General features: G+C 46.6%; 2 protein-coding genes across 2 annotated transcripts in view; one reads left to right on the top strand and one right to left on the bottom strand.

Moving 5' to 3' along the window:
• The window catches only part of RALGPS1 (Ral GEF with PH domain and SH3 binding motif 1), a 460947-nt gene that overhangs the window by 171528 nt on the left and 274247 nt on the right, over positions 1 to 15172 (bottom strand). The gene's annotated exons all lie outside the window — the stretch shown is intronic.
• ANGPTL2 (angiopoietin-like 2) overlaps positions 1890 to 15172 on the top strand; it is a 39992-nt gene continuing 26709 nt past the window's right edge. The window contains exon 1 of the mRNA XM_006892545.1: positions 1890 to 2396. The gene's annotated coding sequence lies outside the window, so the exon portion shown is untranslated. The remainder of the gene's footprint in view (positions 2397 to 15172) is intronic.

Here is a 15172-nt window from a genome sequence, read left to right on the forward strand (position 1 = left end):
TACTACTGTTACCCTCCATTGCTGTTCTCACCAGAAAGACTGCAATTATTTCCCATCTGTTCTGATATCTTGTCTCTAGTGTTTATCAATTCTATCTCCACCGGATGAAGTCTCACCTCCCCAACAGGGCCTCACCTTCTGCCATGCTCCCTTTCTCTCCTCAGCCACATGACACTTTTCTCAGTAATTCTAGAAAACTTACTATAATCACTCTTGGCTCAGGGTATAGTCCAGTTGTTGCTATGTAATATATTACTACCAAAACTTAGTAGCTTAAACAATCCTTTTATTATATTCATGAAGTCTCATATTTAGAATGTATACACTCTGTACCATGATGTCTAGGGTTTCAGAAAGAAAATTAAATGGTTGGGAATGACTCATTAGCATGGAGTGATTTGATGGCTAGACACTGGAATTAATCTAGAGGCATTTTTCTTCACATCTTGGAGTTGACGCCTGCTGTCAAGTGAGACTTCCACCAATATATCGCCTATGCTTGGCAACTTCAGAACAGATGGAATTCTTAGTTCCAGCTTGATTCAGGGATCCAAAGGTAAATGTCCCAGTAAACAAGGCCTTTTTCCCTGGAAGTAACTTAGTTATATAGCATCATTTCCAGTGTATGCAACTGACTATAAGCAAGTCCACTCAGGCTTAAGAGAAGGTGTAGGTCTCACCTGTGAAGGAGAGAGGTGTCACAGTTACACTGTGGGTGCCATCTTTTAAAAAGTAATCTGCTACAGCAGTTTTATAAGGAGCCCTTGTGGCCAATGGCCAAATATTCATGTGCTAACTGGTTGCACAGAAACCCTATGGGGTGTCTTGTCAGAATCAACTCTACAACACTGGAGGAGGGCTATCCATCCAAGTACATGGGACAAACCTGTGCCCTGCTCCCTTTCTCCTTCCCCTTCCCTTCTCTGCTCTCCTGCCTAAATGTCTAGAAGTAAGTCAAGTCTTTCTTGCTCTGTACCCTCTTTGCAGCCTAGTGATGCCATGTTCATTTTACAGGGTCCAATGTATTTCTTTTCTGATTTTGTTGACTGAGCTCCACCTATGTGACAGGCTCTGGGCTGAGGACACTGATGGAGTTACAGTATTTGTTCTCAGAAGAGTTAAAAGGAGGTTGCATTTGGATGAAAAGACTGAGGCTGAACAGGATCGTTCAGAGACCTCTGGGATTGTGCCTTCTGGACCACTAACTCCAGAATCCTGGCTGGGTTCAAAGTCTTAAACCAGGTACTTTCTTATGTGGTCTCACTAAATCTGTGCCACAGTCTCTGGAAGCAGATTACTAATATTAGTATCCCATTGACAGATGCTTGAAAGGGATGTCCAGAGAGGGTGAAGTGACTTAGTCAAGGTCATTCAGGTGGAGATGCAAATAATTACCCCCTAGGTCGGATGTTCCCAACCATCCTAAACCACCGCTTCCAGTTAACTTTAAGTAACATAGACAGTTCCCAGCGTCTGTGCTGACACCTTGGGCTCCCTCCCAGGAGTTTAGAGAAAGATTAAGGCCCCAGGACAGAGGCTTAAGGGAGGAGGCGGTCTAGATTGGGCTGCTCTGCCAGTTCACCGGGAACTGCTGTGAGCAGTGGCTGGTGAGGGAATAATCTGGGGGAGAACCAGCTGCCTGCACAGCTGGAGCAGATCTAAATCCATTACCTGAGTCAAAAGGGAAGTTCTCTGCCTCTACAAAGTGCAACAGGAGTTGCTGGGGCTTTTGGGAGCAGGCAGGCCAGGGAGCACAGTTGGCCAGGCGAATCGGTGCCAAGGAAGGAGGGGGCCCGGCAGGGCCGCCAAAGCTGGGCTGGGGCGGGAGGGGCTGGGCCAGCTGGGGCCGGAGCTAGTGTGACATCACTGGGCGGCCCGCCTCTGTCTGGGGCTGAGGGGAGGCCGGCAGCCTTTCTGGGGCCTGGGGGATCCTCTTGCACTGGTGGGTGGAGAGAAGCGCCTGCAGCCAACCAGGGTCAGGCTGCGCTCACAGTTTCCTCCGGCAGCATGTAAAGGCTCCACAAAGGAGTTAGGAGTTCAAATGAGGCTGCTGCAGACCGCCCGAGGATGAAGCCCCAGCCCTGAGCGGCACTGCCCAAGTCCCAAGACTTGCACAGCATGGCACTGAGGCAACCTCCTGCCTCTACCGTGAAAGAAGGCAGGCTGTGAGCGATCCTAGCAGGACCCCTAGACCAGCCCCCGCCCCTGCCCCTTCTCCGGCCGGGTCTCTACTGCAGAGGCAAAGCAAGCAGAGGCCAGCAAGGCAGGGCTGCCTGGCGGCCAGTCTGGCCTGCAACTCAGGGACCCCCCTGCTGGAGGCCATGGAAAGGCTGCCCCGCTGAGGACAAGGTGAAGCATGTGAGGAGCTGCTCTGAGAAGCAAACAGGAGGGCAGAGGTAAGGTGGCAGCTCTGCGGGCACAGTGAAGCAGAGGGTTTAAGAGGCAGCAATTGGCCCCATAGCTCAGGGTTCAAGAGCCCTGGCTCCTCCAGCTGGAGGTGCCTGCCGCTGAACTCTGGCAGGGAGCGGGGGTGGGAGTCATTCTGCTTTTGCTTAGGATCAAACACAACATCTGTCAGGGGCACGTCTTGAAGACGCTTGGGCGGGGGTGGCCTTTGGAGGTGTAAGATCATATGCCGGGATTTCAAGGGTTTCACCAGGAAGCCCCATTCTCTTTATTCAGAGAAAGAGCTTTTGGGGTTAAGGCAGGAAGGTTCCTGGGCACAGCCTGGCAACAGGCGTGTGCTTGTGGGTTTGTATGTGCAGGTGTGTCTGCTGGTGTAGATAGGTGAGTGCTTGTTGGGTAAGGGTTGAAGGAAAGACAGCAGCATAGCTAGACAACTTGGGGAATCCATTTATGAACAATGTGTTCCTATGCACCCTGTTTAGATACTATGATAACAGCAAACACTGTCTTAAGAGAGCCTGGAGCCCTTGTTTGGGAAAACTCCCTGGAGCTAAGCAGCGCTCACCTCCCTTCAGCTGGTGAAGAGAAGAGCAGAGGTGCCCAGTGCTAGGAGCCATGTGCCATCCAGAGGTTTCTTGCCCTTGGGACCTCAGGCAACGTGTCTTCCCAATCTCTTCTCCATGCCCAAGGTTTCTTGATCCCTCCTAAGATTAGACAGTACCCTGACTCTCCAACTGACTGTATGTGGGAAGGAAATGGGGGAGGACATGGCTTCTCTGGCACCCCAGCAGGGGAGACTGCAAGGGTTCCACATACCAAGTCCCTTGAAAGCACTCGGAGTTAGATAACATTTCCAAACAGAATTCTTCACTGATCCCTCCCCTCTCCTTCTGTGATATGTGTGTCACGGGTCAGCTATTGCCTCTGCTGTGGGATTATGCGAGCTCCCAGAGGCCAGTTCGGTTATTCAGAAAAGGATCTCCTTTCACGGGGGCTCTGTGGAAAGTTGAGAATATCACTTCCGAAACCGGCCAAGTGCTCCTCACGTGTATATTTTCCAAATCGATGCAGAGCAGGGCAGTACTCAAAAGCTGGCTTTCGATCACAGCCAAATGACTCTGACAGAACACTTAGTAGTCTCTCTAAGTTTTAATTTTCTTATCTGGAATACAGGAAAATAACAGTGTCCATCATGTATTAAGAGCTAACATGGAGAGTACATTTACCCTTGGACAGATACTTCTAAGTCTATAAAATGATCACAAACATCCTATGACAAAAGGACTATTATTCACCCCTTTCTCTTTCTCTTTGCTGTCAAACAGAAACCAACTCCAACCTGACCCTCCAGTGGGTTTCTCAGGTGGTAAATAACACAAGAACAGATTACAAATCTTTCTGCGATGAAGGTGCTGGTGGATTTGAACCACTAGAGAGGTGGGGCCTTTGGGTTAGCAGTGCAACTCCTATGATCTAGCCTACCTATCTTACAGGTGAAGAAACTGAGGCACAGAGGTTCAAGATGGGCCTGAGACCTCACAGCTAATAAATGTCAGTGCCGGTATTTGAATGTAGTGGTGGGCTTCTGAGTACCCACTCTGAACCACACTCTGCAGCTTTCTATGAGATGAAGCCTTAGCATGGCTTTCTGTGTCACAAACTCTCAGAGAATGTTATTACTGATACTATAAATCACAAAGACAAGAATACAGAGAGAGAAAAGCAGAGACTCATCCCCACCCCACCCCACCCCCAATCCTGAAGGCATCTTGCTGGGGTTTCAGAATATCCCATAGGGCAGAAGCAATGCTGTGGCTGCCATCGCCACCTCCACTGGAGTCTTTCCAAGAGCTGGTAGGATGCTTTATATACTGGGGATGAGATCTACCTGCTGTGTATTTGGATGCTAGAAAAAATTCTAAGGAAAAGCACAGGTGCACTGACAAAAGGGTCCTGGTGTATCTGATACTAACTTTACCGGAAGAGTGTCCTACTACACACACGGACATCACTGTCTGTCTATTGGTCTCCCCAGCAGAACCTCAGCAGATGAGAAAAGTGAGCTACCTCAGTTAGTCTTAAGTAGGTCTACAGAGCAGAGGGACCAATGGACAGGTCTGTCCTGGGCTTGCAAAGGGAGGAGGAAGGACCTTTCCCCACTGCTGATCCCTATTATCAAGTTTCACCACAGTGGACAGCCATGGCCAGCTGGCTCCATGCCAGCCACAGGATCAGCCAATACCAATGCATCTTAGCTCTGAAGGAAGGGTAGCTTCTATCCTGCAGCCCTCACAGGTTCTGCTCCTGAGTTCTCAGAAGTACTTTGAAAAGAGTGGCATTAAGTATGTCTTTCTTTGGTACAAAGCTCTGAGACTGTCCAGTCACTGGTTTTCTTGCACCAGAGGGGATGATGGTGACTCACCATGTGCTCCGGGAAGCCCAAGCCGAGCAAAGACACTGACTGATTTCATGGACTCAGCTAACAAAAACCAGCACTAATTATTAATCAATAAAAGCAGTTGTGGTGAAACAGACAAAAACATGCAGCATATGGTGTAGGAGGGGCTGCATATTCTCACTGTAAGCTCAATGGCAGAAGCTCTAAGTCAACTCAGCATCTGTTCTTCCATCCCACAGTGACTTCTTAAGCATCTCCCAGACTTGTAAAGCAACATATATTATCTCACTTTATCCTCACCACAACCTTACTCGACCAAGGTCACACAGTTAACGGTTATGTGGGACTCAACCCAGGTCTGTCTGGTTCCAAAGCCTCAGCCTGTCCCCACTTCTTTCTACTGCTCTGTTCCAAACCACTGTCGCCATGTCAATTCCTGATGCACAGTGACCTTCCACCAGGTCCCCTAGAACTGTAAGTGTTTATGGGAGGAGTCTGTCCAACTTTCTCTCTGGAAAAGCTGGTGGATCTGAACTGCTGTGACATGCAGTGCACTAGGTCACCAGGCTCTTTTCAAAGTAGCCTGAATTCTTCTCTTATCCTGACTTTCAGCACACCTGGCTGCAGCATCTGTTTTGGTTGCAGCCCTACATGTAACCCTGAGCTTACCTGATTTTGATGTATGATTTCCTCTTCACAAAAGCCTATCTCTAAGCAGAATTTCAAACCGATTCTCTAAAGTTCAGTTACGGTCAATGAAATGACAATCAAATAAACCCTAATTTGTGGGGGCAGAACACTTTTTAATACCCCAGCTTGGAGATTTATTGAACATTTCAGAATCAGAATTCATAACCGTACAATCTGGCCCAGGCCACACTTGAGCAATTCCTGAAAACGCCATAGAGACAGCAACTGGTAGCTAAATTAGAACAAACATAATGAATATCAGCTCTATCCAGGCCACGTACATTTAGCATCTGCCTTCTTGCTGAATCATATCCTATTTAATATGGAACAGTCTCAACTGACAGCAGTGGGATGGGAGAGAGGAAGAATGAGAGGGATGTGGAGGTGCAGTGGAAACAAGTATCGAATATCTACTATGTGGTGGACATAGAGTGTGGAGCAAAGTCAGACCTAGATCTTTCATCCTGGATCCAAGCAGGGGAAGGTAGATCGTGAGTCCAATAATCACACAAATGCACAACTGTAAGATTATAAAGAGGGGACAAGAGACATCTAGTAAGATGAACTGCACTGTCTTCCGTTTATAGGAGACATTAAGACACAGAGGGTCAGGGTGCAGGATTTCTCCCAAGCCTCTCCACTTGTGGCTGAAAGCAAAAAGTCCATCCTAGACCTGTCTGACCAAGCGCATGCTCATCTAGTCCAGCTCACTGCCATCCTTGGACAAGCACCCTGGAAAGCTCAAGAATGAATCCAGTCATTGAACAGCAGTTCGTTCTCATGAATTTCTATAAAACACCCTGAATAGAAGGATTATTCAGGCACTGGCAGTGTGAATTTGATGGCACTAGATATGTCAAGTCTGAAATGTCATTCTAAGGATAGTTTCTATGACAAATAGCACATTCCTGCTTTTATAATGTCCATTAACTATAAACCATAGGTGGTTATTGATTTAATAATGACTTGGATGGAGGATTAAAATAATACAGTGTCCTCTTACAAATACATATCAATTATGAAATGCAGTAAAATCAAACAAATGTTAAAGTGTTGGCTGGGAGAACCATATTATTTACAATCAAACTATTGCATTAGGTCTACTCTTAACAAAAACTCTGATAGAAGTCAGCCTCTTGGGGCCCCATGAGAGCCTCAGTCTCTCCCTAGTCCTCCAGAAAGGCAGGCCCAAGACTACTTTGGCCCAAACTCTCTTATATTCAAGAGATGTCTCAAGCCCTATCCAGCTCCAGGCATGCCCAAAGACCTGCCTGAAGGGATCCCATTCCAAACTCTAAGAGTGAAAGCCTGAGTCTTTGTTAGTCATTGTTAAACTTCCAACACTCATTCAGAGCCAGATGAAGAAGATATCTGAGGAATTAATGAATGAAGGATGCAGGCAAGCAAACACTGGACACAGGATTTTAAACAAGCAGACCTTTCAACCTTAAGGTTGACATCATTCCTCTCTGGTTGTCCAGCCAAGATATCGTCTTCCCTCCCACCTCATCCTCACCTCACCTGTCATCCTTCCAAACCCCTATCCCAGCAAGATTAGGCTCCTTACATCCCTGTGAGCCACCCCATATCAACACTCTCATCACTGCTCTCTGCCCTTCCTACTACTATGAGCTCCTTGAAGTCCGGGTCAGGACTTTGCTTCTGCTCGACCGTCAGCTTCTGCCTGGCACAACAGCTGACAGAAGAGAAATGCTCAAGAAGAAATTCAATCTCTGAGTTTCTAGCTTGTTACTCAAGTGTCATCCTGAGTACTAGGTATTCAGAAGTGGAATCCAATCTTGACTTTGCTTTTAAGAAGCTCACAGTCAGGGTGTAGACAACCAGATGGGCACATTCTGTGTCCTGGATGCTGTGGTAATGTGCTCATGCCTGCACTATAGGTGGTGGTGAAGGGACTGGGAACCTCATGGCTTCCATGAGAGAAACCTAGAAAAGAAGACATGTTTCCTTAGGCAGAATTATGGGAGGAAATGCTTAAGGCAAAAGCAATAGTATGTATAAAGGGAAAAGGCATAAAAACATACTGGTTTTAAGTTGGAAACTGCAATGCTAAGATGTTTGTTCTAGAAATACATGCAACATGGATTCCCAAACGCAGGAGAGCCTGTTAGGATTGTAGGAAAGAAACCTGGCTCTGGAGCAGACAAACCTGGCTCAAAGTCCAGCAAGTGACTTCATCTCGTGCCTCTGTTTCCTCACCTTTAAAAAAGAAAGAATGACAAAGCTGCCTTAAAAAGCTGCTGCCCCAAACTGCTTGTCCCAGTAGTGATCAATGGACAAGCTCATCCAACAGGCCTACGAGACCTGTGTTTCAGTGCCTTGCCTGGCCCAGAAAAGCAGCCCCAGGCAAGTCCTGGCTTCTCCAAGAAGCCACCATAGGGCACCCCTGCCCTGGCTGTTCTCTCTTGCCTGAGGCTCCCTCAGGCTCCAAGGCTCTGCTGGAAACACACTCGCCAACTCAGAAGCTACGCTCTAAAATGCTTCTGCAGACTCTGCTCTGTTGGCAGATGCTTCTGGCACCGAAGGCCCAGTGCTTGCACTTTGGGGGAATCTCAAAATGGTTCCCAAATAATCCACTGTGAAAAGTAACAGCAGTATCCGTGTTCCTCTGGCAAAGGCAATCCGCTCTCCACTGCCTGACCACATCCCCTCCTGCCCTATGATCTCACACTGTGACCACAACCTACCTCCTCTGTGAACTTAGCCTTTGTTTGGAGCGAGCAACTCAAGAATGGCAGCAGCACGTGGGCCTGGGACATCAGGAAGATTCAAACTCCCAGATGCTACTTTTCCTACAAATTTGCTCCTTGATGACTTGCTTCTCTGGTTCAAGTCTCTGAGAGTTGAGTAGAGCAGGCAGGAAACAAACACAATTCAATATTCTATTACACACACACACACACACACACACACACACACACACACACAAATTTTAAGACAGATTCTGGTCATAGAAATGTTGAAATGTTCGCTGGTGATCTAGATCTGTGAGTCTTATAATCAAGCTGTCAAGGGCCAGACCCAGGTTACAGCAATACAAACGACTGGCTAGCTGGGAAAACTAAATTAACAAATGGAGAGAAGACTAGATGAGCGGGAAAATGGTTTATTTGAAAGATCTCATGAGAGGTGAGACATGATCTTGGAGCTAGCTCAAGACTCCCTGGGTGCCCACATAGCCCTCTGGTGGGGAATGATTCACAGGATGCTAGCCTGGGAGGGGATGGCAGTTGGAGATCTGGATTCTCCCTCCCTGGCCTCCAGGCTAGTGGTGAATCATTCAGGACAAATGATGCATAGTCTCTTCTCCAGGTTTTCTAAGGTGACGATGCCACTCTTAGCTTAGATGCTCATTTTGGGGTCTCACCACTGGGATGATCAAAAGGCTCTTTCTAACATCCAACAAAGCTCTCTGCTATGCTGACCTGAAACCATTTCCTCTTATTCAGTCAACAGTGGTAAGACGTGAATTGTATCCCTGCCATTAGATAAACAAGCAAGCACCTTTTATTCACACCAACTAAACAAACAATATTTCTTGATATAAAGGGATGGACCTTGCAGTCAGACAGTGAAATCCTAGTACTGATACTTACTGCCAAGTGGCTGTGGGTAAATGACCCAACCTTTCTGGACCTGGGTTTCCTCTACTGCAAACTGCAGTGAATAATACTTTTCCTCCAAGGAAGGGAACTGTATCATTTATTGCCCAAACAGAACATTTCTGGAAGTAGAAAGGGGTACTACTGATGCAGCTGAGTTGGGGTGTTGGCAAAGAACACTGGGTGTGCAGCGGACTGCCAGAAGAGAAGTAAAGCTAGAATGCTGCTCAGAAAGCAAGGATGGCAAGACTTTGTTTCCTGTACTTCTAGACATGATATCTGGTGGGACCAAGTGCCTGAGAAAGAGCATGCTGCTTGGTAAAGAAGAAAGTAAGCTACAAAAGAGGAGGACTCTGAACAAGATGGAGTGAGGCCCTGGCTGCAACCGTGGGCTGAGATAGTAAGAATGTGAGGATGGTGGAGGACCAGGCCATGTTGTGTTCTGTTGCATACAGGGTCCTTACTGGCTGAAACCGACTTGATAACACTGAACAGCAACAACACTGATAATTATTATAAGAGTAACGGGCTGCAACTGAGGCAAACCAGTGTTTATAATTCTCCACTAAAAAGATTGTTAATAGGGATCTGAGGTGGCATAGTCCATAGGGAGTCATACTTCTAACCTAAAGGTGGCACCTCTCTGATGGTTCAAATCCACCAGATGCTCCAAGGGAGAAAGATGGGTAATCTCTTCTCACATGATTTACAGCCTTGGAAATCCACCATGAGTTGGTTCTGACTTGACAGCAATGAGTAGTGAGGAGTGGTGGTAAGAAGGCTTAAGAGTTAATGAGAGTAATCAGGACACTGCTAGGCACACGGAACATTTACAACCAACCAATGACAGCTGTTCTTACCAATCCTGTTGTGCAATGAATAGGAAGATGGAAGAGTGATTTTTTCCCCAGTTGTGTTGGCAAGCAATATTGGCCATACCATGGGCTGCAAAAGAGACAAAACACACCTATCTTGGAAAAAGCACAGCCAGAATGATCCTTTAATGCTTCTTAGAAGTAAGGCTGGTGAGACTCTGTCTCACATACTTTGGGCAAGTTATCAGGAGGGGCCAGTCCCTGGAGAATGACGTCATGCTTGGCAAAGAAGAGGGTCACTTGAAAAGAGAAGATCCTCTACGAGGTGGACTGACACGGTCGCTGCAGAGAATGTGTAGAGGGCACAGGATGGGCAGGGTCTCATTCCACCGTACATAAATGTGTCAGGAGGCAGAGCCAACCCTGTGGCATCTAACAACACTGGTCATGCGATCACTTGTTTTGAATCACTTGTTATCACGAACATTTCTTTCACTAACCTCTCCCCTGCTCTAGAGTACCAATAGTTTTGAGTCTTGCATGCAGGAACAGGAACAACTGTGCCAACACTGAAACCTGGATTTGTCTCTTTTTCAGTTTTGCGATCTCGATCTATTAGCCCAGCAGACTCACTCAAGCTCAGTTCAGGTTCCTAGGTGCCCAGAACCCAGACATAAAGGCCAGTGGGCACACGCAGGATGAGGCGGCAGTTATAGACTGCCTCACTGCCTTGGCAGAGACCCTACCCTCAGGCTTCTTGCAGGGCTGGGGTGCCTCTTGTGGCCTGGACTCAGGTTCAGCCATCTGCGATCAGAGTGACAGGGCAGGGCAGGGAAAGCTGGGTAATGAGAAGGGGGCTCTATGAGTCCTCTAGGCAGAACTACAACTTGGACAGATGACGAAATACCATTTGGAAAGCTGGATTTAATTCAGCAATTTTCTTGGGATCAGTAGTCATAAAGATCTCATAAGCGCTCCTCCCCTTCTCCTTCCTAGGAGGTCAGAGAACAGTCTTTCAATTTGGCACTTCTGTTTCTACACATTTAACACGGTACATTTTGGGGGGTTCTGTTAGCAGCTCTGGTGTTGACTAATGTAGTGACCTTGGACAAATGGGCTTCCTTACCCACAAATGGGGATGACTGTCAATCTTGCTATTAAATTAAAAACCATCTTGTAGGAATTAAGAAATTGTTATACACAAGTATACAAAAACTATGAATGTATGCTGCTGTATCCCCTAAAGCTGCAGAGTGTACAACTTGGCTTTCTTCCCAGAACTACTGGGTGGAGTAGGTGAAATAATGTATATAAAATGCTTTGGTCACAGTAATAATCAGCTGTACTTATTATTACTATTTGGCTTTTTTCATTCATTAATCTTGGGACCAAAAACTCAAAAGGGTGCCCAGGTCAACTGCTTCCAATAGCACAGATCTGTGGGTTTGTCTTTTGAAAATAATTTCTTCCACAAAGTGGTCTCTCGTCTGGGCTAGAAGGCATGGCAGTGAGAGAGATGTGGCTACATGGTGTGTGGCTCCACCACAACGGGCCAAGTGGGGATGATCAGAAGCAGTCCACAGGAGGCTGGGTGGGACCCAAGCCCTGGGGAAGCTGCCTCCCAGTGTGCACGGGCAGTCACATGGAGTAGTCACGCTGACTTCACTTGTGGGGAAGGAAAACCCATGCATAATGGAAACTCCTCACAACACAATGTGGAAAAGTGATTTTAAGAATAATTTTTTATTTTACATTCCAAGCCAAGGAAAACAGTTGGATTTGCTTTTCTTTGTTGGTCACAGAAGAAACTAAGGAGCATCGTCTTTGATTGGAGATGAGTTTTTCTCCAGGACTAAGATGGCTGGAATGGGGGGGGGGAGGTCATTCCTCTTGGGATGCAATTAGTTGAATAAATATCAGTTAAAGTAAACAAACACATCACTGCTCAAGAACTGCCAAGCTAGCAAATACCTGGGGGGCAGGGGGTGATGACACAAACATGGGATCTTTAAAGAAAATAAATGCCCCCAAGGCCAAGGGGCAGAACAAAAAGCATGACCTTTGATATCAGATAGAACTGAGTTTGAGGCCCACTTCTTTATTTGGGTTTCACAGTCTTTACTGATAAAATGGGGAAACAAATAACATAATCACTGGATTATTTTGGTCTTTGAGGGTACCCAGCACTGCTCCTTCCCTTCCTTCTTATAACCTAAGTTGTTCCAAGTCACTTCTGCTAAAGCCAGACCCTATGGAAGTATAACAATAGTACCCAAAATGTTACTGTTTCAATACTAGTCCCACTACTAGTAAGCAAGCTACCTAAAGTCTTTTTGAGCTTCAGTTACCTCAAGTTCAAAATGGGAATAACAGTAATAACTAGCTAAATGAAGTAACATGCACCCATAGGGCCTTGGGAAGCTGAAAACCTATATTCAGTATTACTTATCAGGTCTGGTTTACTTTTCAATCTAATAATCATAATAAACACTCTTTAAGGACATCACAGTCTCTAACGACATTTGCATGTTATTGTCTTCCCATCCTATGCATGAACACCAAGGCAAGCAGAGCCCAGTCTAAGCGGAGCCCTGTCTAAGCAGTGGACTGTTTCAGGGCCTGGGCAGTGAGACCAGGGCCTGGTCAGAGCAGCACAGTGAGGCATGTCACCAGCTGCAGCAGGTGAGCAGCTTACAGAAGGCAAGCGCCCTGCCAGGCCTGCCCTAGCCAGGAGGGCAGCTTCTCTCCATTGTTCTCAGGAGGGCCCTGCTGCCAGCACAGGAGCAGCCAAAGTGTCATTGGAAACCAGGCAAACACGGACAAACTTAGCCTGGTTTCCACTGACGTCACAGCAGCCCTACCTTGTAGTAGAACCCAAACCAGAGGCACCAGAACACTTTCTCTGCCTGGGCAGAACGGGCCTGAGCTGGCCAAGGAAACATTCTTGGCCTTTGTTATTTAAGTGAAAAATAGTTCAGCATGGGAGCAGAGTCTATTGTGTAACTGCTTGCCAGCTGGCATAATGTAGAAACCTGGTTGGTTACTTACCTGAAAAGTCCCAAAGTGACCTGGAAAGACAAAATCTTCAGCTGCAATAGTTGTTAGGTCCCAGGGTTGCACAAACCGTCCATTTGCACTTGTCTACAAATAGCTAAAAATCCTCACAACTGGGCCAATAGGCAGCAACACGATACATGGGGGAAAGACTCAATTATGTCATCTTACCTGGATCCACAATCAACACCCTTAGAACCTGCTGTCAAATCTGCTGTCAGGAACCGCTTTACAGTATGAAAAAGATGATGTCAATATAAAGACTAAGGTGTGCCTGATCCAAGCCATGATTTTCTCAGTTGCTGAACAATGATTAATGATGACAGGAGAACTGATATCTTTGAGTTGTGTAGTGTATGAGGAGAGTGATGAACATCCCTTGAACTGCCAAAAGAACAAACAGGTCTGTCTTGGAGAAAGTGAAACCAGGAGATGCTCTTTGGAGGCAAGGATGGTTAAGTTTCATCTTCTGTACTTTGGGCACACTATTAGGACAGGCCAGTCCTTGGAAGGGCATCAGGCTTTGAAAGGTGGAGAGTCAGTGTAAAAGAGGAAGACCCTCAACAAGATGGACTGACACTATGACTGTAAGAATGAGCTCAAGTCTGTCTGAGCCTGTGAGGATGGCACAGGACAGGACATGGTTCAAATCCACTGTTCACAGTTGACTTGACAGCACGTGACAACACAACAACTAACAGTTACTAGTTTCAACTTGATATAACATAACAACAACTAACCTAACAAGTTGCTCTGGTGGCCTGATGTTGTTATATGCTGTCGAGTCACTTGCGACTCATAGTGACCCTATGTATAACATCCCTAAACTCTGTTCTATCCTGTGCCAATCGTACCATCTCCGATACACCCATCCTGATTACCCCAGTCACTGAATCAATCCACCTCATAGGGGGCCTTCCCATTCTGCACTGTCCCTCCACCCTCCCAAGCATGATGTCCCTCTCCAAGGACCAGTCCCTCCTTGCAACATGTCCAAAGTATGTTAGACAGAGCCTTAGAATCCTTGCCTCCAAGGAGCAGCCTGGTTTGACCCTTTCCAGGATGAATCTGTTTGTTTTCCTAGCAGTCCATGGTACCCTCAATCCTCTTCTCCGGCACCACAGCTCAAAGGCATCAATTCTCCTTCTATCCTCCTTAGTCATTGTCCAAATCTCTGATGCATAACAAGTGATAGCAAAGACCATGGCTTGTATCAGATGCATCTTAAGTCTTCAAAGAGACACTATTGCTCTTCAGTACTTTGGAGAGGTCCCTAACAGCAGACTTTTCCATGGCAATACGTCTTCTAATTTGTTGACCATGGAGCTGAGCAAACTGAAGCTGTGAACAATCTCAATCTCCTGATGCTGCCAATTGGTCCAGTGGGGAGAATCTTTGTCTTCTTGACATTGAGCCTCAATCCATATTGGAGGCTGCAGTCCTTGACCCTCTGCAGCAAGCACTTCAGGTCCTCCTCAGTTTCAGCAAGCAGGGTTGTATGATCTGCATATCACAGATTGTTGATAGATCTTCCACCAATCTTGACACCACATTTCTCCTCTTAGAGCCCAGCCTCCAGGATAATCTGTTCTGTATACAGATTGAAAAGGTATGGAGACAGGACACATCCCTGGTGCACGCCCTTCCCAATTTTGAACCATGCAGCGTTTTCTTGCTCTGTTCTGACTGCCTAGTGGGTAAAAATCTGCACTGCCAACCCTATGGCAGACAGTTTGAATCCACCAGCTGCTCTGAGAGTAAAAGACGGCCAGCTTCCTCCTGTGTAATTTACAGCCTCTGAAGACCTACTAGAGGGTCAGTTGTGAGTTGGTGACTAACTCTAGTGGTGTATTATGTAGCAAGCTGTGCTGCTAACCTAAGCATCTAGTGAAATCCACCAGCAGTTGTCAAAGACAGATGGGTAGTTTCTTCTTGTCCAGATTTACAGGCCCAGAAACCCAATGAGGGTCTCTATGACTTGTAACCAGCTGCACAGCAGTGAGACTAAACTAAAAGGGGGCCACTTGTTAATGTGGAATCAGAAAGTGATGCTAATACTTTTTTTTTCATGACCAGAAGCCAGATTAAGTCCATTAGACTAGGACTGAATTTGGTTCTACTACCTTCTAGTTGTGTGATCTTGGAAAAAATAATTTACCTTCTGTGAGTCTCAGTGTCATCTGTAA

This window comes from Elephantulus edwardii, unplaced genomic scaffold (assembly GCF_000299155.1).
Source record: "Elephantulus edwardii isolate Elephantulus edwardi_28Jun2011 unplaced genomic scaffold, EleEdw1.0 scaffold00116, whole genome shotgun sequence".
NCBI lineage: Eukaryota > Metazoa > Chordata > Mammalia > Macroscelidea > Macroscelididae > Elephantulus > Elephantulus edwardii.